This window comes from Fringilla coelebs, assembly GCF_963513975.1.
Source record: "Fringilla coelebs genome assembly, chromosome: 14".
Taxonomy (NCBI): Eukaryota; Metazoa; Chordata; class Aves; order Passeriformes; family Fringillidae; genus Fringilla; species Fringilla coelebs.
Genome location: NC_140040.1, coordinates 15,303,570 through 15,324,423, shown reverse-complemented (window position 1 = coordinate 15,324,423; position 20,854 = coordinate 15,303,570). Strand labels below are relative to the sequence as shown.

General features: G+C 40.3%; 1 protein-coding gene across 1 annotated transcript in view; it reads left to right on the top strand.

Moving 5' to 3' along the window:
• TSHZ3 (teashirt zinc finger homeobox 3) overlaps positions 1 to 20,854 on the top strand; it is a 63,349-nt gene that overhangs the window by 11,575 nt on the left and 30,920 nt on the right. The gene's annotated exons all lie outside the window — the stretch shown is intronic.

Below are 20,854 nucleotides of genomic sequence, written 5' to 3'. Positions count from 1 at the left end.
TTGCTGGAACCAGGACACCCCCACCTGCTGGAAGAATTAAGGAAACAGCTTTTTATAGGCAATTAGATCTTTCCTAGGAAGTGCAGGCAGGGACTTTCAGGAGGTAGACACTTCAGCAATGGAACAGCCTCAGCAATAGGCAGTTCCAGAACTTGGGGTGTTTGTGCCCCTTCAGGCAAGTGCAATACCCAGCCTGGTTAAACTTGTTCTGAGCTTACAAACTATTGACTCTTCCTTGCCTGGTGCATCCTACAAAACTCAAATGATTTACAGGAGCAGTAGGTGAAATGGGATGAGAATTACTTTGTTGGATCAGTCTTGAATTTGCACAGTCTTGAATTTTTGAAATACTGCCTGTCACATCAACTTTTTTTTGATTGCAGGATGCCCTCCTAGCAAAAGGGAAATGACAGCAACATTTAATAAACATTTAGGTTAAAATGTTTTTGTTTTTTTTTTTTTAAGCCAGCAGGGACCTTATGTGTGTTTTATAGAAATTCGTTTTTCAGTTCCATTTACTTTTGGGACACTCAGTTGTCAAAAGTAAGGAGAATTCAAGTTTTTACCCTTCGCTCAAGTCCAACACCATGAAAAAACTCTGAAAAAACATCATAATTTCTATAAAACCTTCAACGGTATAAAGTAAAACTTTGCTCTGCTACTCCTGCACTTGTGTAACACAGTAGGTAATTGAAGTACAAGTGCCAATTTGCTGTAACAATTGTAAACACACCTTGATACAAATGGCATCATTGCATTCTTACTGATTAGAAAACTTTGCTATTAATAGACACAAAGTCCATTTCAGGTGTAATTGGTAAGGAGCTGAGTGCACTCATGGGAAGAAACCTTGTTTTGTTTTTTGTTCGCTTTTATTCTTATCCCTTTTTTCAGTTTTATAGCTGGAGACATGATTTATTGCAGCCATCCATCTTTGGGGCTCATCCATCACATCCTGGTTGCTAGGCAATCATGGCAGCAGCTGTTTGCTTTGAATCAGACAGAAAAGTTGTCAATCATCAAAGGCAGGTGAATAGCATTAGAAACACGCTATTGTCAGACGGAATAATTAATCAAAGAGAGAAAAGATAATTAAAAAGATATGACCCTTGCAAGTACTTGCTCTGGGTTGCCTGGAAAAAAGAAAAACTGCCTGGTCTTTTCTAGACACTTAAGCAGCTGAGGGCTGATAAAATATGCACTCTGCAGTGCATAGTTTTTAATTAATTGAAAAAGGTTCAACATTCAAAGACGATGCTGGAGAAAAGTCTGATTATGAGCATAAGTAATATTTATTGTTTGCATGAAAGGCTTGACATGGAGTTCTAACTTTCTGTCACAAATCTCCTGCATGCTTGCACTAAGCCTCTTTCAGCTTCACTATCTTTGCTGGCAGCTACTGGAGTGTGTGGTTAGTCTGTCCAAGTGAGGGTCCTACGGCTTTCATCCAGCCTTTTCATCCTGGGCCACCTTTCCAGGGCATTGTCTCCTTGGCTGTCCCCTGCAGCAGAGTTGGAGGGCACGAGCTCTGCCATCAGCAAGGCAGGCAAAACTCGGTGAGGCTGCAGCACTGTCCTTTCTTCAGTACAGGAGAAGTGTCCGCCTATCTCATTTCCAATCAGCCAGAGGAATAACAGGCTCTTGTGAGCCCATTCTGAACCCTGATTTTCCAGCCATTTTCCAGTTATTTCTAGCTGGAATGATGAGAAGGCTGCTGCGAAGCCCAGTTTCCAACTCCTCCAAGTTTGGGTGTCCTGGCAGTGGGTGCAGCAGAGCACACCCAGCCCAGGGTACGCAGGAATGCACTTCTGGGTAGTGCAGTGCTGACCAGGGTGTGTGAAACAGCTGGGCAGAGCTGCTGCTGCTGCCAGCAGAGCAGAGCTGAGTGCTGCTGCTGCCCAAAATCTGGGTCTGAGGCTGAAATGTGGCACAACATTTTTGTGAGAATGCAATGTCTTATGACTGATTGTTGGGCAAAATGCCCATGTAGTCCAAAAAAGCCCAGCTCTGGTGTTTGTTCAGGCTTTGAAGGAGTCTGTGGATAGACTGATCTCAGGAGAAAGCAGGTATGATGATTGCATTAGTAGTGTTTCTTTTTTACAAAGTATTTTGTAAGTAGTGATGCAGAGGTGGCTGCCACGCTGCCCCTCTGTATTTTTCCATTTTTGGTTTCATACTTCCTTTACCCTGTTTTCTAGAAATGAACAAAGAAACTTCAAGTTTGTGCTGCCAGGAGAACAAACCTGCTTACTTTTAATATCAAAACTAGATATTAGTGTTGATTATCAGCAAGATTTGCAAGGATGCAGGCTGTGAAATAGTGGGAATTTGAAGTGTAGGCTGAAAATGTTGTTCACCGTTCTGCACACACCATCCCTTTCACACTGGCTGATGCCTCCGAGTGTTCTTTGAACAGTTCTTCGAGTCAGTGTGTCACCAGCAGCTCCTCTGCTAATTGTGTGTAGCCTGTATCACATTTTCTGCTCTCACACCCTGTTTCACTTGTAATCATTCCAGTATTTACTTAGAGGAGGAGAGAACACAGCTAAGAAGGAAACGGGGTGCCATCTGAGTGCTGGGTATGACACATCTGCTGCATAGAGCTATTCTTCCAACACTGGGGGCAGGAAGCTCAGGCTGCAGCTAGCTTGGATGACTTGGAGAGATCTGTGTCCTCAAGTAACATTTCATATTAGTGATTCCTCAGAACGTCATGTTCACCAAAGTTTGTGTGAGAAATTAAAAAAAAAAAACCTCTTTAAAAGCATAGTACTGCATATTAGCATTAGCTTGAGAAATATCATCTGTGCACTGCACAACCAAAGCCAGCACCCCCTTGGCTGATAGCCCAGCACTTCTATGTAAAGTTAGGATGTTGTCTGGAGTTGCTGGCAGGTATTTTTTTTAGCAGGACTAACTCTTTTTCTTCTGTATGTAATAGTAATTCAGTCTGACATACTACTGGCATTTTTTGTCATAGGTGAGTGGTCCCTGTGCTTGTGCAGGGCAAATGGGGGGGGTGCGGTGCTTGTGTACAGGAATGCACTGCTTTCTCTAGCACATTCTGTGGATTAAATAAATGTGGGATAGCCATGCCAGCATGGGAGGTGACATGTTTATGGCTAAAGAGCTCTTTCCTTCTTAGCTGGGAAGCAGGTTTGTCTCCTTTTCACATATCAAGACCTCTGATATCTTTTCAAGTATTTGCTGTGTTTCAGATCTGCTGATCACTGTTTTATTTACTGATAGGGGAACCGTGGCCGTGGTTCCCTAATGGAGGGATATATAGTGCTGACATCACGGAAATGTTGGCTGAAAGACACATGGATAGATGGCTGCAAGTTGGAATATAGGTGGTTACTCTTAGTCTGATAGTGAGGGTTTTAGCACATTGTATATGAAAGTTCCTGTGATAATGCTTCCCTCTGCTCATCCAGGTGAGATGCATCTTTTGCCTCTTTTTTTTTCCAGTCTCTATTCCGTGGATGGTGTTGAGGGAAGACAGAATAGCTGTTCCTCATTCACAATATTTATTGCACAGATTAAAGAGTTTGGATTCTACAAAAGGGTTTTTCTGTCCTAGCCTCTTCCTCATCCTTCCTCACATACAGTCTGCTTTTGCAGTTGTATGGGGAAAACTGTTTAGAAACTTGACATACCTTGTTACTGAATATGGGAAAGCTGCATTGCCTTTTTGTTAATATGAAGTGAAAAATGGACAGAATATGTCAAACATTAACACCGGCACAGATAGTAAACTGTTTTGCTTTAAATGGTGGAAGAATGTGCAAAGGGAGTTTAAAATAAACAGTCAAATAAGAATCAAGCATTTGCCAGTGTTTAAGTCACTGTGTTAAGTAGAATGTAGTATCTCAGTAGGAACCACTAAGTTACGTGGTACCTGTATACTGAGAAAAATATCTCGAGGAAAGATATATACATATATACATATATATATATATATACACATACACAAACACATATAGTGTGCTTGGCTGAATGTGAACTGAGTAAATGTGCAAGGCTTCCCTCAGCCCATGCCCTGCCTGTTCCAGGCTGTGACACTGCAGCTCTGTGCCAGACCGTGCTCAGGTCTGTCCTGCTCTCTGCCAGAGATCCAAGGCATTTCTCACTGGCTTTAGAGTGTGCTGTGTCCATGAGGGATGGAGGAGATGCGTTTCCTTTTGAAGCTTTCTGATATGAGAGACTTTTTATTCCACATTTTTAAGGTTAGTTGTCCTTTTTATTCCTTTCAGTGTAGCTTGCTGTTGCATCTCTTATATGCATGGTGATTTTAGGGCTTCAGTCCTACCAGCCTGTGCAGTGAAACAGAAATATTTCTTATCTCCAGTTTTCAGTTTGTCAGCAGTGTGCTTAAGAAAAGTCTTCTGCAAGCTAAACCTGAAGCTTGGAAGATGTCCTGGTGTTCTCTAAATGACTGTCCAAGCCACACTGCAGTGAAATGCATGAAATACATTTGTATGTGCTTACTTACATGATGAAAAGTACACTGTTTTATTCAGCATGTTTTCTAGGATACCTCTTCAGAGATGACTGGGGTGAAAGATAATGGTTTTACTGTCGTAGGTGCATGATGACTAACTCGTGTCAGCTGATAATCCAGGAGCAGAGCCAGATGGCCTTGGAGGTAGGGAATCATCAGATAAAAGCCATCAGGCAGGGCACTGCTTTAATCCCTAGGGTAACTGTGGAGGAAGGAGCAGGGTTGGAAATGCCTTCAGGAGAAGGAAAGGAAGAACTAGAGCCATACAGAAGAAAAGACTGGTAGGTAGTGGTCTAAACCACTGTATGTTCCCTAAAATAGAAATACCTGAATTCATGTGTTACTTTCATTCACTTCCCTTCAAAATCAGGTGTACAACTGTGCTGTTGTTTTAGAGTTAAACATATGCCTTGCTTTCTAATTAACCCCCAAATCCCTTTGCATTTGCCATATTAATTTAATTAGTTTGGGCATAAGAGTACAATTCTGGCAACCACCTTCATCTTGTAAGTAAAATGCAGAGACATAAACCAGGTGGGCAAAACTGTGTTGGACTTGCTGCAAATTTTAGTGAAAGAATATTTGAAAAGTAGAAGGTAGAACTTGAGACAGCAAAGGTAGTGTGTTAGTGGGTTTTTTAACTGCTGAAATGTATCATTTACCCAGGATACCTTGTCTTCCTTTGTTCTTGCTCTGGGCCTGCAATAAAATGCTTCCTATCTATATTAGTTAGAAAATAGTCCCATGTAATATATGAGAATAGTGGTGCATTATTTCCTCGTGCTTATATGTTTTCTGTGTAAAATACTCTAGCAGCAGTGAAATCTTGCTGTGTGATTGCATTTCATTTTGAGATGGTTAGCTGAATAAGCAGGAGGACAAGCAAGCAGTAAGCTGAATGAAGGAAAAAAGAAATAAAATTTTACAGCACATTCTTGTTGTAGGAGTGTGCAACACAAAATTGTGTGACTCAAATGCTCAATCTGGTCTTCATGATTAAGCAATAAACAAATTACAAAACAAAGTTTTCATCCTTTAGAAACTTGTGTTCAGTTGTGAAAAAGTGAAGTATTTAACATTTCTCAAAGGAAAACATCTTTTGTTACTTGATCTTCACTAGCTGTGTTTTTTTTTAGCTAACAATACCATGTGTTTGCATTAGGCTGCAATTAAAAACTTCTTTTAGAGACACTGCAAGCATTTTATATAGTTGATTTACTGAATGTTGATAAAAGGAAATGAAACAGTTAAATTTTGTGTTAAAATGAGGGTGTGATTTGTTGTAAGGACTGGAGGATACACTTTATGTGAAGTAGTTGCTTACTTTGCTGAAGTAGAAATGCCTTTGTGTGTTGGATGTTTGTGTCACACCCAGCATAATGGAGTTCTCATCCAGGAATGGGTCTTCTCAGCAGCAGCACTGGAAACATGTAAAATATTAATGCTGTGGATTCCCCCAGATTCTGCTGCTTACATCCAGCAGAGATGTCCCTGTGTGATTTTTTGAGTAAAAACTGTGTGTAATAGTTATTGAAATCTGTCACATCACTGGGAGTGCGTTCTACTTTCCAGACAAGATTCCCCACAAAAAAAAGCTTTAAAAAGGCAATTTCTTAAGCTAAGGAATTTACATTGCTGTGACAGGGATCCTGCTTGCATTCAGTGTGGGCCCTACCTGCGTGGGGGACGGAGGTGTTCTGTCCTTCCTTGGGTCCACAGGAGCTGCTGTGTGTACAACAGCAGCTTGGCATCAGCTGGTGCCGTGGGTCAGGCCATGGAGGGTGAAAATGAACTCACATAGTGTGGTCTGGAGAGCTTCAGTTCCTGTCCTGAGCCCGCTTCCCTGTCACTGTAGGGCATAAATGTGGAGGGAAGCTCCGAGGGGCTGCCCAGCCCTTCCCAGGTCAGCCTCTGCAGCCGTGCCCCTCCCGGCAGACACACAGGGACCTTCCAGTGCCCTGCTGCAGGGGGATCACAGCCTGGCCTGCAGCTTCCTGGGGATGGCTGCACTTCCAGATACTCCACAGACTGGCCTGGTTGTTGAGAGCTTGAAGCAAAGGTTTGGAGCAGTTGGTCCTGCTGTGGGTTGTCCTTCGGAGTAAGCCATGGATGCTTCTGGCGCTTGTTCTCGTTCAGACCCAGTCCAAAACCCACTGCAATCAAATATCGCTCTTTTACTGACTCTGTTAACTTGGTTGGGCTTTCACTGAGATCTCTAGTGCCAGTTTAAGGAACAGAATTTCATCTGTGTTACCTGATAACTTCTGTTGCTCATTGTTGATGTAGGGTAGATACTGACGGATTCTTGTAGACTGTTCCTGGCTGGGTTCTCAACTTGTCAAGTAACCTTTTTTGTGTTAAAGAACCTGTAAGGATTTGGGAGTACGTGCCAAGCTGTTGTTTTTCTTAAGAGGAATGTAATGTAGTAGCGATGTCTCAGTCAAGAATGGAGATTTTTGTTTGACGGCATTCAATTAGGTGGAGTATTTTAATCTGTTTTGAAATAATTATACAATTACTAATGGGATGCCAAGAAACTTTTGTTAATATTCAGAACAGTATTAAGTTATAAATAGACAATGTTATCAGTCAAGTGTCTGTATCAATAGGTAACAGCATTGTACAAATTTGTCTGTTGATTCTATTCTAAAAACACACTCTTTATCCTTACTCTTTTAGTGCAAAATTGCATCTCGTTATGGATAATATGTCATGTCTCCCTAAAAATGTGATCTTGATTTTCATCCCATGATGATACTTTACTCAATAAATCAAAATCTTCCTCAACAGTTAGCAACCAACTTATTTAACGGTTATGCCTGAAATGTTGATACAGGGAATTTAGCAGTTAACAGTGTTTATACATTCCAGAAGCATTAACAGGTTGGGTTCTACTGGAATCCAGTAAATATCCGTGAAACACGTGGGAGAGCGGCGCGCTCCGCAGGCTCTGAGCGCTCGCCCGCCAGACATCTCGTGAAATACCAAAAGCAATAATAAAGTTTGTAATGATGATATTGTCAGGAGCACACGTTGTCTGCTATCGCCGGCAGGGAGGGAGCAGAGCCTATCGCCCGCTGCTTAGGCTGCGGCAGGAGAACACTACAGATGTTCTTATCTTCTGCAGATAGTTTTGTCCTGAATCAGTGGGTTTTACACATTCTTGTGTATGAAAAAAAGGGCCTCTTCACCTTCAGAGTAGTTCTGAAGAAAATAAAAGGAGGATAGTGTTTGTCTGTGTCAAGGTTGTTTCCCATTGCTGCAGTCAAAGTTCAGCAAAATATCCCTACTAATCTGTAATTTTCCCAGTAGCTTTTTGCCTTTGGCTGCTGGTTTTCTTTATTGCAGTCTAAAATGGACATTCTGCTAAAATGAGTAAAAAATGCCATTTGCTAGCTCCAGTCTGCATGCTCATAGGCAGCCATGTGCTGGCTGCCTAGTACCTGATCTGTTTAGCAGCTGCGGGGTGGGTACCCCAAAGCAAGCCAGGACTTCTAAAGCTACTGCTGGTTTTTTTGTCTCTGTCCATATAGATGACATTTTCTCAAAACATGCCTTCAATAGAGTTTTTTACTTCTATTCCCTATGACAAAACATGGCAAAGAAAGAAAGAACATAAATTCCAACTACAGTCTTGAAGTTTGAAGTTGCATTTTAGCTACGCTACGCTGGGTATTATCTTTATTATCTTTTGGTGCTTGCATCTATGTAAATTACTTTAAAAGGAAGATCAAGGCATTCATGAAATATTGGTGACATCAGTGGAAAAAAGATGAACAAGCTGTTATGAGAGATGAAAAATAAAAAAAGATGTCTTTTATTTGACAATGAACTGAAACCCACCGACTTTATAACATGAGAATATTTTTAAGAAATATTCCCTTAAAGCTTTGCTGTGGCCATGCCCTCAATGGCATCTCCAGTCTGTCAGTAACTCCATTATAAAATCCTCTTACGAGGATGCAGCTTTAGATTGTTACCTAAACTTCTGTTACTTGGAATGTTGAATTATCTTCCTTTGCCTGAAAGCAGGCACACTTTTAAAAAGAGCTATTTGTTCAAACTATTTACGTTAACAAATTGTCATAAATGCCTTCTTTGACATCGGGTTCTCCTGTTTTCTGAGGCCTGCTTATTAAAAACAATTTCACAAAACCTGCCTTCAGTCAAAAGTGTCTGGTAAATGCTGGTATTTTGAAGTTTAAATAGATTTTCATATCCTTCATAGTAATATATATATTTATCGTATTATTATGGGGGTCTTTCATGGATCTGAAACTTGAAACCACCGAGATGAGTTCAGACATCAAAACTAGGAATACCTGAATTAAGAAACCTAACTTTTGATACATATACATGCATTTTTTCTGGGAAAAAATATTGCAGTAAGAGATTAAGTTTTTGAAATTAGATTTATTCATAATCTGTCAGTCTGTGCACCAAAATAATGATTTTTCAACGTACATTTTATGAAGTGTGAGAGAGTATTGGTACTCAATGAAATACACAGTTCCCTTACAGTAGTCTTTTAAATTTTTTTGTTTTCATTCATATTCATTCCTTGAAAAAATGTACTTGAGGGCTTTCTTACACACACTGCATATCCAGAAAATACAGCTTAAAAATACAGAAAATACAGTGTAGCTTCGTGTTTGTGGGTCTGTTCACTGCCAGCCAAAGGAGGCTGGGATCTTAGGAAACAACAGCATAATCTTTTGCTTTCTTTTTTCCTGAGGTAGAATGAAACTAGGCAGAGAAATTTAGTAAAATTTGGGATGGAATGGGTTTTTATTTATCCCTCAGTACTGAAGGGATCGTCAGGAAGAGGGAATCCCCGTCTGCATGCAGGCGGCTGTACCAGAACATTGGAGCCAAAGGAGCCTGAATCCCAGTCAGGCTGGCTCTCTGTGGAACTGGAGCTTGCCAGGGGAAACAAGCCTTAGAATATCTGCTTTATTTTTTGTTTGTTTGTTTTGTGATTTATTTTTTTTTTAATAGTAAGTGCTATGATTTTGAACTTTCCTATTTTGACAGTGCTTTGGTGGGGTGTCCAGTTCTGTGTTTAAAAAAAAAAATAGTTGTATAAACAATGCTGAGAACTAGGAATTCCTGAATTTTCTCTAAAGGGAAATCAGAGTTTTGTATATATATCTTAGTTTTCAACCCATAATGCAGGGGGTAGTAGGAGGTAGAGATATGCCTTGCTTCACAAGAAAAATCTGAGAAATAATGCTTACAGTGTACAGCTTTGTAATGAGATTGTGATATGTAGATGACACTTTTGAGTTGGAATTTCTAATTCAGCTTTTGTTTTGCTGTATGTGTTTAGCCTTCGCTGTGGTCTGGCAGTATGTTCTTTATCTTCAGTCATTCAATCTAAGAGAAAGGCAGTTAAAAGGAAAATAAACTTGTATTTTTAAGTTGTTGAAGGAAGAGGTCTCTTTTTTTTAAGTTTTACAATTCAAAAACCAAAGTGGAAGTTAAACAGCTGCAAAGAAAAAAAGAATCATCTTAATAGTCAAGTTATTCTAAATTAAAAAGGAAAGAAAACAAACAATCAAAAATCCTTATCAAGTTCTTTGGGAAACAGAAAAGGAGGAAAAAGTCTAAGGAAAGCCAAACCAGTTAATGTTACAGTTGTCACAATTACTCATATCCTATGCTAAAGCTTGAGGAAGCTAGGGGAAAATGAGCCAAAACTGGCCTTGGATCTTGTGGCTATGGCTTCTGCTCATGTCAGTGTTTGCATCTGAGGCTCACTTTCAAATCTAGCCGTCATCTTCACAAAAAGATATTTTAAATCGTGTAGTTCTGAAATAAAAGAAGGGGTTCTGCATACTGTGCACAAACAGAAATGGATTTTTTTTTTCAGATGTAGGTAGAAAATTGCAAGGAATATTTTTATTAATTATAGATGTTCTTAAATTTTGTCATATTGTTCTGCTTGATTTTTAGACAATTTTAGTGAAATACTTTTCCTGAAATTGTTTCAAATTATGCTTCTTATTATATTCAATTAAATGTATGTTTTTGCAGACAAATAGTATGACCCTGATTTCTCAGTTACCTCGCTGACTGCGTTGAAAGTGGATATGATTGCTGGACTGGGTCTGCTTCTCTGAAAATTGTACTTCAAGGACAGCATACTCATATATTTCCTATACTTTATGTACACGTATAAAAGGAGCATAGTTTATATGTAGAGATTGAACAATCTGTCTGTTTTTACAGAGAGAGATGGTGTATAGACATGAGTGCAATATTTTGTAGCAGCGTTTTTATTAGGTACCTGTGTAATTTACTAAGAAGTGAACCCCGTAATTTGCCATTGTCCTGGAAGTAATCTTAATATTCCAGCTTGTCAAGCACTTTGGATACTTGGCATTTCAGTAATTGCTGCATCATGGGCAAGTTTTCTTACTTCTTCTCACAAACACCCTGCAATTATGCCTCTTGAAGTCCAAGTCAGTTGAGAAACAGTAAAAAAAAAAAAAAAAATCAGCCAAACTTTTTTAGACTCCTAAGTAGCTCTGATATGAATTAGCCCTAGCATTTGTATGTAAACAGAGATATTAGGTAATTTTGTAGAATATATTATTTATAGCATTTTTTTCCTCCTAAATCTTAACACAGTTCTGTGCATAGGCATTTGACAATAATCCCATTAAAATGGTTAAAAACATTCCTAAAGCGAGATGTAGAAAACTGTATGGTATCTGTAAAATATACGACAATGTGGTTTAGAAAAGAAGTTTTGTCATATTTGGTTGAGCTGATTCCAACACCCATGCGTGGTTTTTGATTAGGCACACAAGTGCCCATTCTGTATATCCTCAGTTTCTGGTTTTCACATTCTTTTTTGCTCAGCCCTCTGCTCTGATTATGTACTGGAGCGCAGTCTTTGTTCCATTGATTTCTGTCTGTCTACCAAAGGATGAAGTTTGCTCATCTCACACACACGTCTGTCAGTGCTGCACCAAGGGTCAATCCCACGAGAGGCAAATTGAAGAAATGAAAACAAATAAGTTATAAAATAAAGTGACAATAATGTGCAGTAGCATAAAGATTGCTCTGGGCTGCTTTTGAGAAAGACAGCTAATGACTGGCCCCGTTGGATGGAACGGGAAGGGAGCTGGGGGCAGCCATGGGGGGACAGAGCTGCCTCTGCCTCACACCTCCTGGTGCTGGGCAGGGCTCAGAGCAGGCACAATTCTGTGTCTTGGCAGTGGGGAGCTGCTTGTAAAAATCAGGTTATCTGCGGATCTGTGAGCCAGGGTGTCAGAATCAGGCCCAGGAGTATTACGGAGTTTTGCTGTGTTCCCTGTCACTGCAGACATTAATCTCTTAAATTCCTCAAAAAAAAAAAAAAAAAAACCCAAAACAAACCAACAAAAGCCAATCCACAACTGCAGAATATTTCAAAATGCACTTTTTTCTTTTATTTTTAAACAAAGTTTTATTTTTCAAACAAATGATCCATGCATTAGAATGTCCATAAACAAACACACATGTGAAAATGTATTTACGTGGACAACTGCTTGTGTGTGTGTGTGTTCAGCATCTACGAATCCTGGCCTAATGCAGTTGAAGCATTCAAGTCTCTTTTAAGATTGTAATTGAAGTAACATGATATAAATGTAAACTTTAGCTTAGAGCACACAGAGCATACAAGACAGTTTGACACCTTCATTTCAGCAGTAAGAAATTACCATTGTCTCTTGTTTCTTGCTTCTAGCTTATATGACCAAGCCAAAAAGTAATTACACAATTAGGGTTGACATACTGGTTCCTGTAATATTTCTTGCTGTAGTTTTTTTGGTGGCTTATTTCTACTTCAGATTTTCCAGTTCTTTGTAATTCATACCAAGATGTCCATTTTCAATGCAACAAATTTACTCATGAAGATTGCAAGTCTTGCATAATTTAATGATGAAAAGGCAGCTTTTCATTTTCTCCAAATGTAGTTATTTGTAGATTAAAGATAAACATTTGTGGAGCTAATATGGTTTTTGTAAGAATTTTGTCACCAACTTGAACACTGAATTGTTATGTAAAGGAATGGATAAGTGTGTCAATAATTACAGGATTATGCATTTTAAAAAGAAGGATGTACGGTGATGTGCAACTGCTGATCAGGAAGGGAAGTGGTCTCCATAGGTCAGGTAACCCTTGGTTTGCTGTATTCTGCAGGTACAGAATGGGAGTCATTGATGTTTCTGCAGTTCCTGAAGGCACTCTAGTACCAGTCAGTGTCTCTCCAGGCCAGGGGAGCCCTCGTTCCCTCTCCAGGTGTTCAAGAGCAGGTCAGGTGCAGTGCAGCCCTACCACCCACCCAGGCCTTGGCTCAATTTGTTTCCCAGTCTGTTCCTTATTTCTGTGGTGTGTAATGCAGTTTCCGAGTCCTGTAATTCTGTACCTTAGGACTTGCCCTCTCCAGGAATATTCTGGGACAGCTGTGCATTATCGCCTGCTTAATTATGTAGTTCTGCTTGGGACTTGTCCAGGATGATGTAAAAGCAGTGCTATATGGTATTGTTCTCTGTTCTCTGGGTTTTTTCAATTTAACAAAACCCCTCATGCCAATTCTGTGCTTTTTGACCATCCCTGCGCTGTCCCTTAATCCTCAGAACAGAATGATGATGGTATGAAGATCCTGGATGAGTTTATAGGTGCAGAGTGAGGCATCTGCTGCAGATTTGAGTTGTCCATGGCTTCTGCAGCTAAACTGGCTGTTCAGATCCCTGCTTGTGAGGTTTCCTTGCTTTTGATCCAGCCAAGGGAGCTTCATCTCATCCTGGAGCCGAGTCTGTCATTATATAAAATACAATGGAGGGCTGGGAAGGAAGTATAGTGAGTTTGCTGGTGACAAGCCAAGTGGAGGGGGGTTGCCAAGTATTAATCATTTGTATAAAGCTGCATCCACTCTTCAGCCAAATGAATCTGTTCTGCCTTGGTTTCTCACAGTGACAGCATCAAGATATTGGTAGTTTGTTCAGAGTTGTCTTTTTACATGCTCTTTAAATTCTTTCTATTGCCTTGTGTGTCGAGTGCTCTTAGAAAGGGACTTTGCACATTCTTGAATTTCCCTGTACGAGCTTCCCAGTTAGGGCAGATAATATACTTAAAGGTATAAAATAGACATTGTGCTCTTTAAAATTAATTTATTCTCTCCCAGCCCTCCTCTCTGAGATGTCACTGGGTTGCAGTATCTTCTCTGCAAATCAAGGCTGGAGACTTTGAGCAGCACTGTTGCAGGAGCATTCTACGAGGAAAGGCAAAAGGAGAAGGATGCTTCTTGAAATGGACTACTGCTGTTTCAGCCAGTTATTCTTTTAACTAGAAAATGAGAGTACACATAGAGGCTATTAAATCATTAATTACAGCATGTACTTCTTTCTCTAAACACAGACAAAACATGGTTAAGAGGTAGCAGAAAGAAATAACTTTCCCTTATTTTGAAACTAAGTGCAGGATGTGAGGTATCAAGCAGGAACTGTGCACAAAGTTGTATTTTTTTTTTTCTGATGGAGTTTATACCAGCATTTTCCTTAATTATTCTTGATGTTTTGCCCATTATACCATTAGCTTCTTCGGAGGACAAAGATAAGTTGCCAGTATCCACAAGAGCGAAGTGTGAAAGCATTTAATTATTGATATCTTAGTAACCAAGGTTCCAAAATGACGTTGTCAAAATCCATAATGATCAGACAGAAAATGTATCAGCTTGTTGTTGAAAAATACGTCTCAGACTGTGTGGGATCAGAACGTGCACAGCCCCAAGAAAATAAACCACCAGTTTCCTGCATTCCCACTATGTAACAGCTTTACCCAGTGTTTTCTGCGCTTGAAAATTCTTATTGGTAATGTTCTCCTCATTCTTCATTTTAATTTTAGCCTTTCCTTGATTGTTAATCTCATACATACGTTTCACTAAATGAACTCCCGCGTTCTCGCTGGGTGGATCTGTAAATCAGTTAAACGGTCAAGCAGAGCCTCACGTTATAACGGTCTGTGTTCTCCATCTCCTTAAAATACAGGTTTCATTAACAGAACAGAGCTGTTTAATACGTATTTTCTTTGTACTTGAATTAAGGATTTCTTTTCTCCCTCCCGCTGAAGGCTGTGGGAAGGGTACACAACTCATTCCTGCGCATAGAATTTCCGGCTGCCACCTTCTGGCGCAGGGGCTGGAGGTGGAGGGTCTGCAGGAGGAGCTGGCAGGGTTTTGTGGGTGTCTGTCCTGCTGCTGCCCTGCTCCTGGCACCACTCCCTCCTGCCTGGGCCAAGGCAAAGGATGGAAAACGTGCAGGAGAAGAGGGCAGCTGGTGGTGGCTTTGCCAGCGTTGTGTCGCACGGGTTTACCCCTGGCAGGCTGTGCTGTCAGCCCCTGCAGAGGAGCTCTGTGTGTGAACCTTTGCCAAGCCAGGACAGCGTCACAACCCCCTGATCTCAGGGCTGGGGTCACACGGGTTCCATGGGCATGGAGGTGCTGCTCCTCTTCCCCCTCCTGCAGCAGAGCTGGGCTCTACCTGCGGCTGGGCACGTGGTAGCTGAGACCTCAGGGAACAAGTCGGTTTGTAAACAAATAATCCAAAAAAGTTACCTGAATATATATTGAAATAATTAAAAGTTATTGAGTGTATATTTAGTCTACAGCCAAATTAAAAAAATAAAGTAAAACTCCCTTGCTGAAGTGCTATTTACCATTAATATATTTAATTAAAAGATACTTCTGTGTTCCATTTTTCACTCTCTCACAGGTGCCAGAGCTTTCATGTTTATTAATAGCATTAGATCAAATAATGCAGATGTTTGATTTCAGACACTGGGATATGTTGCAGGTTAATCTTTCTAGAAGGATACACTAACACTATTTTAGTTTCCTTTGTGCCATGAAGTGTTTTACGAACTAGTTTCAAAGTAGGGATACTAACATAAGAAAAATTACATTTCAAGTCTGCTTTTGCTTTGAAGGTTTTTTTTCTAATTCTGTTTCCAGCAATGGATCTTAATGTGTAAGATATCCCTGTAAAATTCTTATATTACAGGGTGTGCATTTCACAAAGCTGTTTAGGATTCTTTGCTTTTATGTAGTAGAGGTTTTACTTTCTTTATTCAGTGATTATGTCTCAGAGCTTAAAAAGCTTAAACGTGGGCATTTAATTTGTGGTGCAGTGCTCTTTCTGAACTTGCTGCTGTTACAGGTACAGAGGGATGCTTATAAAATCAGAGGTCACTGCTGCAGTAGTCATGTGCAGATAGTGAAAATGCGTGTAAGAGGTGTTTTTATACAGCAAGTAGTGCAGAAGGTAACTGGATTTTTTTTTTTTTTTTTTTGCTTTTGGCAAATATTGTTCAAGAACTATGATTTATTTAATTAATCTTTAAAAAAAAAAAACCAAACCAGCAGATAATTGATGATGCCCGTGTAATGTCTATGGACATCTCATCAGCATTTGTCTTAACAAGCCCTGTTTGAAAAATGCACTCAAAAAATTGAGTTCTTTGCTTTCTTTCCTACTAGAATGTCAGAATCAGCTCGTTTATCCGGGATCATTTTTTGAATACCCCCAGAGGTTTGCTTTCTTCATGGTCTCCTAAATGAATAGTACAATGTACATTTCACCAAAAGCCACCATGGCCCTTGTTTGTTGTGCTTCATCCCTTTCCCTGCCTCTCCAGTTTTCTTTGAACCCGTGGTGTCTGAAGAGTTGTAATTGATGCCGTATGGGCAACGCCTTGTGATAGAGGAATGGGCTGGTCATAGAACCCAACAGCACCTATCATTTCTGCATTATTTCTCGTGTTTCCTTTGATGTCCACTACCTTGATAGAGTGCAGGGGTATTAAAACAACTCTTTATGTCTGAACCCCCCATTATTCTTTATTGCAGAGGCCCTGCTCAGAATCTTTGTACTAAATACAGGACGTGGGCCTTGTCTTGAAGCGGTCACAGCATAATTTAATCCACATTAGTTAATTTTCTCTAAATATTGCCTTTTTTCCTTACTCACCAAAACTGAAAACAGTTTATGTAACATCACATTGTGAAGTGAGGTAGAATATTTTGACAGTGCCCATTGCCTCAGCAAAACTTGCTGCAGGGTTTTCGTGCCACGTTCAGCAGTTCATTACCTGGCTGTAAAACTCTGGACTGAATGCTTGTAGAAGACAGTCTGAAAATCCTTTGTTAACTGCTGTCATTTTTTAACCAATTCTAAAGGATTTTCCTGTTCAAATCCTGAAATTTTAATTCCACTAAGAGCTGGGCATTTCACGTATGCGAGTCTTTGAATCTCAGCTTCAAGGGAAAAAGGTACTATTTAAAATTATAGAAATAAAGGTGAGGTTTATGTGTTTTAGATGAATGGTTGTGTCCATGCAGTTTATAAAAAAGGACCTTAATTTTTATAAAGCATCATGCTTCAGTTTTTGCTGTGCAAATGGAGTAAAGTATGGGAAATTATTTTATTTTTTAAAAAAAGCTTATCTTGTAGGGCAGTACAAAACCTATAATCACTACTGTTGTCCTGGATTTGGCTGGCATGGAGTTAATTTTCTTCCTAGCAGCCAGTACAGTGCTGTGTTTTGGATTTTAGGATGAGAATAATGAGGGTAACACACTGATGTTTTAGATGTGGCTGAGTACTGCTCACACAAAGTCAAGAGCTTCTCAGTATCCTGTGCTTGGCCAGTCAGGAGGGGCACAAGAAGCTGTGAGGGACGATGGCCAGGGCAGCTGACCCAAGCTGGCCACAGGGATATTCCATGCCACAGAACACCAGGCTCAGTGTGCAAACTGGGGGAGTTGGCCAGGAGCCACTGATTGTTGCTTGGGTACAGGCTGGGTTGTTTTGGGGGTTAATTTTTTTTTTTTTCACTTTTCATTGTCTCCCTTTCTAGTGCAGCATTATTATTATTATTACCATTATTAGTATTTCTATTATTATTATTATTTCTATTATTATTATTATTTCTATTATTATTATTATTTCTATTATTATTATTTCTATTATTATTGTTTTGGTTGTTGTTTCAGCTGTTAAACTGTTCCTAACTCAGGTTTTAGCTTTTTTCTGTCTACTCCCATCCCACCCAGGGCATGACAAGTGGCTGGTGGTCCTTGGCTGCCAGCTGGGGTCAAAGCACGAGTGTCAAGGCCCATCCTGGGGTGGCTGGAGGCTCCTTGCTCGTGGCCAGGCAGTGCAGGAGGGCAGTGCTGGGACCCCCCAGCTGTCCCTGCTCTCTCCACACCTCTCAGCTCGTGATGAAGCTGAGCTAGCTGCAGCACGGGATGCTGTTTCTCCTGCAGCCCTTGGAAGGCAGGTGGAGTGAAATTGCCTGGAATCAGAGTGTTTCTGTTGAGAGCTGAAATCCACGTGGTGATGGATTTATCAGTGGTGTTAACATCACGGAAAACCTGGAAAAGTTCAAGTGTTTGACTTAGTAAGGACCAACATTTCTGACAACAAACAAGGGAGGACATGCAGACTTATTGTCACCTTTGTCACACGTTCCTTCTGACAGCAGGAGACCACCTGCAGCACTTGCAGATTATGCACACTGTATATTGATTTTGTTTTGCCTAGGTACTTTCAATACATCAACAATAACTGCACTTGTGTATCTTATTACTACAGATGATTGCAAAGAATTTCTTAAGCATTAATTAATTATAACATCCCAATGTGAAAGCCAGATTCTGCATTACTGTGCAATTCCATTAAAATCAGCAGAACTGCTTTTAAACCCACAGGGAGCTTGACCCAAAGGTGTATAGTGGAGCTTATTGGTTATTGCAGTAGTTACAGAGAGAGAGAAGGTGAAAAGGATGAAAAGGGTTGGCTGAAGTCACACAGCAAATCAGAGCTTGGAATAAACTTCAAAACTCTCATCACAGGTTTTTTAATGCTGTCTCACAAGCACAGATCTCTGGTAGGGTTTTCTTAAGATTTCTGACTATAGTAATGTAATGCAAAACTATTATTTTTTTATTCCAATTTTTCACCATTCATGGAGCAAACCCTTCAGGCTTTCTGTGGAGGACACATAACAAGTATCACAGCTAAACTCCATCTCCTTTCTGCAGTTAAAGCTTCCTTCAGTCAGTTTCAGAAAAGAAAAAAGGGCTCTTGATAATAAAATGCCACAATGTATATTTATGTTCATGCTTTTTAAAAATACAGCTGTGTATCAAAAATTATTTCACCATCATTCTTTGTAAGAATTACCACTTCATTACCTGGATGTCTCAAGGAGTCTTTGGGACAAAGTTTACTGACTACCTAATGTACAGTGGTGACTTTAGTTGAAAAACTTTTATTATACAAGTCTTTATATAAGTTAATTTTCAATGAACCTAATAGTAACTGGAGTATTTGGCAGCAGGAAAAAAAATCAGCTGTTACTTTGCAATGTGCCTGTTGCTCCTGTGGTCAAGACTCTTAAAGAATGCTGAAAACTGAGGCAAGAAGAGAGGACCTTTCAGCATCCAAAAGGCAGACTTTTTACAATATCAATTAGGGAAATATTGGTTCTCCCACAGTGAACCTAAAGGTGAATTATAGCCAGGTAGCAAGTGGAAAATTGTGCAGTCCCCTGGTGTCCTTACAATTTTATTACAGAATTCAGAGTGATGTCTAAGTTAAAACAAGTCGTCCATTTCTCCATGACTTCTCAGGAACATTTTTTTTCCTTTGACTTCAGCTTGGTATTTTCAAGCAGACCAATTTTGCTATTCATACCGTTTGAGCAGAGGGAGCAAAGGAGGGGCTAAAAATAGATCTTATAATGGAACCTGTGTATGTTCTTAACCATGGTGAGACACTTATCTGTCCATTATGTTGTTGACTAACGTTAACTTCTGTGCTGGCTTTGTAATGTATTGCATTAAGCTAAATGAAGCTATTGTGGGATGTATCAAGACACAGTCACGTAGCTTCGCCCGGCCATTTGCTCTTGTTAGTGTTGCATGTGATGTATGTGATGGACTTTAATAGCTGTGAAGAGCTCGTGGAGATCCTCAGATCAACGGTGTGTGGGTTTGTACCTCCTCCTGGAGCCCTTCTGTGCTCCTGGCTTGTCCCAGCCCCATGGGGAGTGCACCAGGCTGGCAGAACACCTCCTCATAGCTGGGCTCATAACAGCTCCCTGAGGCATAAATGCACCTTTTTTGTGACTAGAGTGGATTTGGTGACTGGTATGGACGTGGTGCATGGGGAGAGCACTCCTGTGTGCTCTCCCCTAAGCTTCCCCCTGCTCACAGGGAGTGCTGGGGACACACCACTGGACAGGGTGTTCTCACCTGCCCCCAGTGCAGCCCCAGCCCTGGGGACACCCAGCCCTGGGCTCTGTGAGCAGGGAGATGAAAGGCATGGCTTGCCTTAAGAACTTCTGTTATGTGTGCATATATGTGTTAAAAATCTGTAAACAAGTATTTACATGAATGCTCAGCTGGCTCCAGGCAGCGTTTGCAGAGAGAGGTGATATCAATACTCTGCTGTCTCAAAACTGCTTCCACTTGTATTCAAACCAAAGTAACACCCAGTGGCTCTTACTGTTTTAACATAAGTGGCAATAGTATCCTTGTCCCTTCTTTGCAAAAGTCCTTAAATACAGTTTTAGGAAATGCAGGCTGGGGAAGAGACAGACACATGCAGGCTGCAGCAGAGTTCTGCTTTTTGTGCAAATGCTGAATTCTTCTTTCTGAAATTTCATTATGTTTTGCAAACAAGGCTGTTATGTATGTTACAGTAAGGGCTTTATTTTATTCATAAAGCTGTGGCTCATATGTGCAGTTTTCTGTTCTGCAGCATGTCCATAAAATCTCTCCCTCTTCCTCTCCCCTTTATCAAGGTGCAGTAGGAAAGGCTGATACCTGTTTTCTATCAAGGTAGATCGTGATTCAACTGAGATAAGCAAGGAAATTTGATATTCAGAGGTCAAACTGCCTTTCTTCCTTGTGGCACTGTGTGTGTGCAGAGTGAGTGACCCTCTGCCCCTCCAGATGAACTCGTGTGTTGTGCAGCGTGATACGTGCTGTGATGCTGCTCATCCAAAAACTTCAGTGTTATAGTTTGCATTTCTTGTTTGGTTTTAAGTTTGCTCCAGTGCTGTAATGGTATATAATGACTTGAGATGTCTTCTTTTTAGTTGTTTTGCTTGTTTTCCCGCTGGAAAAAAAAAGTTATTTCTTTAGACGATTATTTAGAAGATTGAAAAATAAATTTCTTCAATATTTGTGGGCACATTTCTGTTGCTTTCTCAGTGGTGTTTCTTTAATGACAGCATGACTGGTTACTTTTAGAAATCGTATGAAAACCAAGTGCTCCTCAGCCTGTTGCCAAGCAT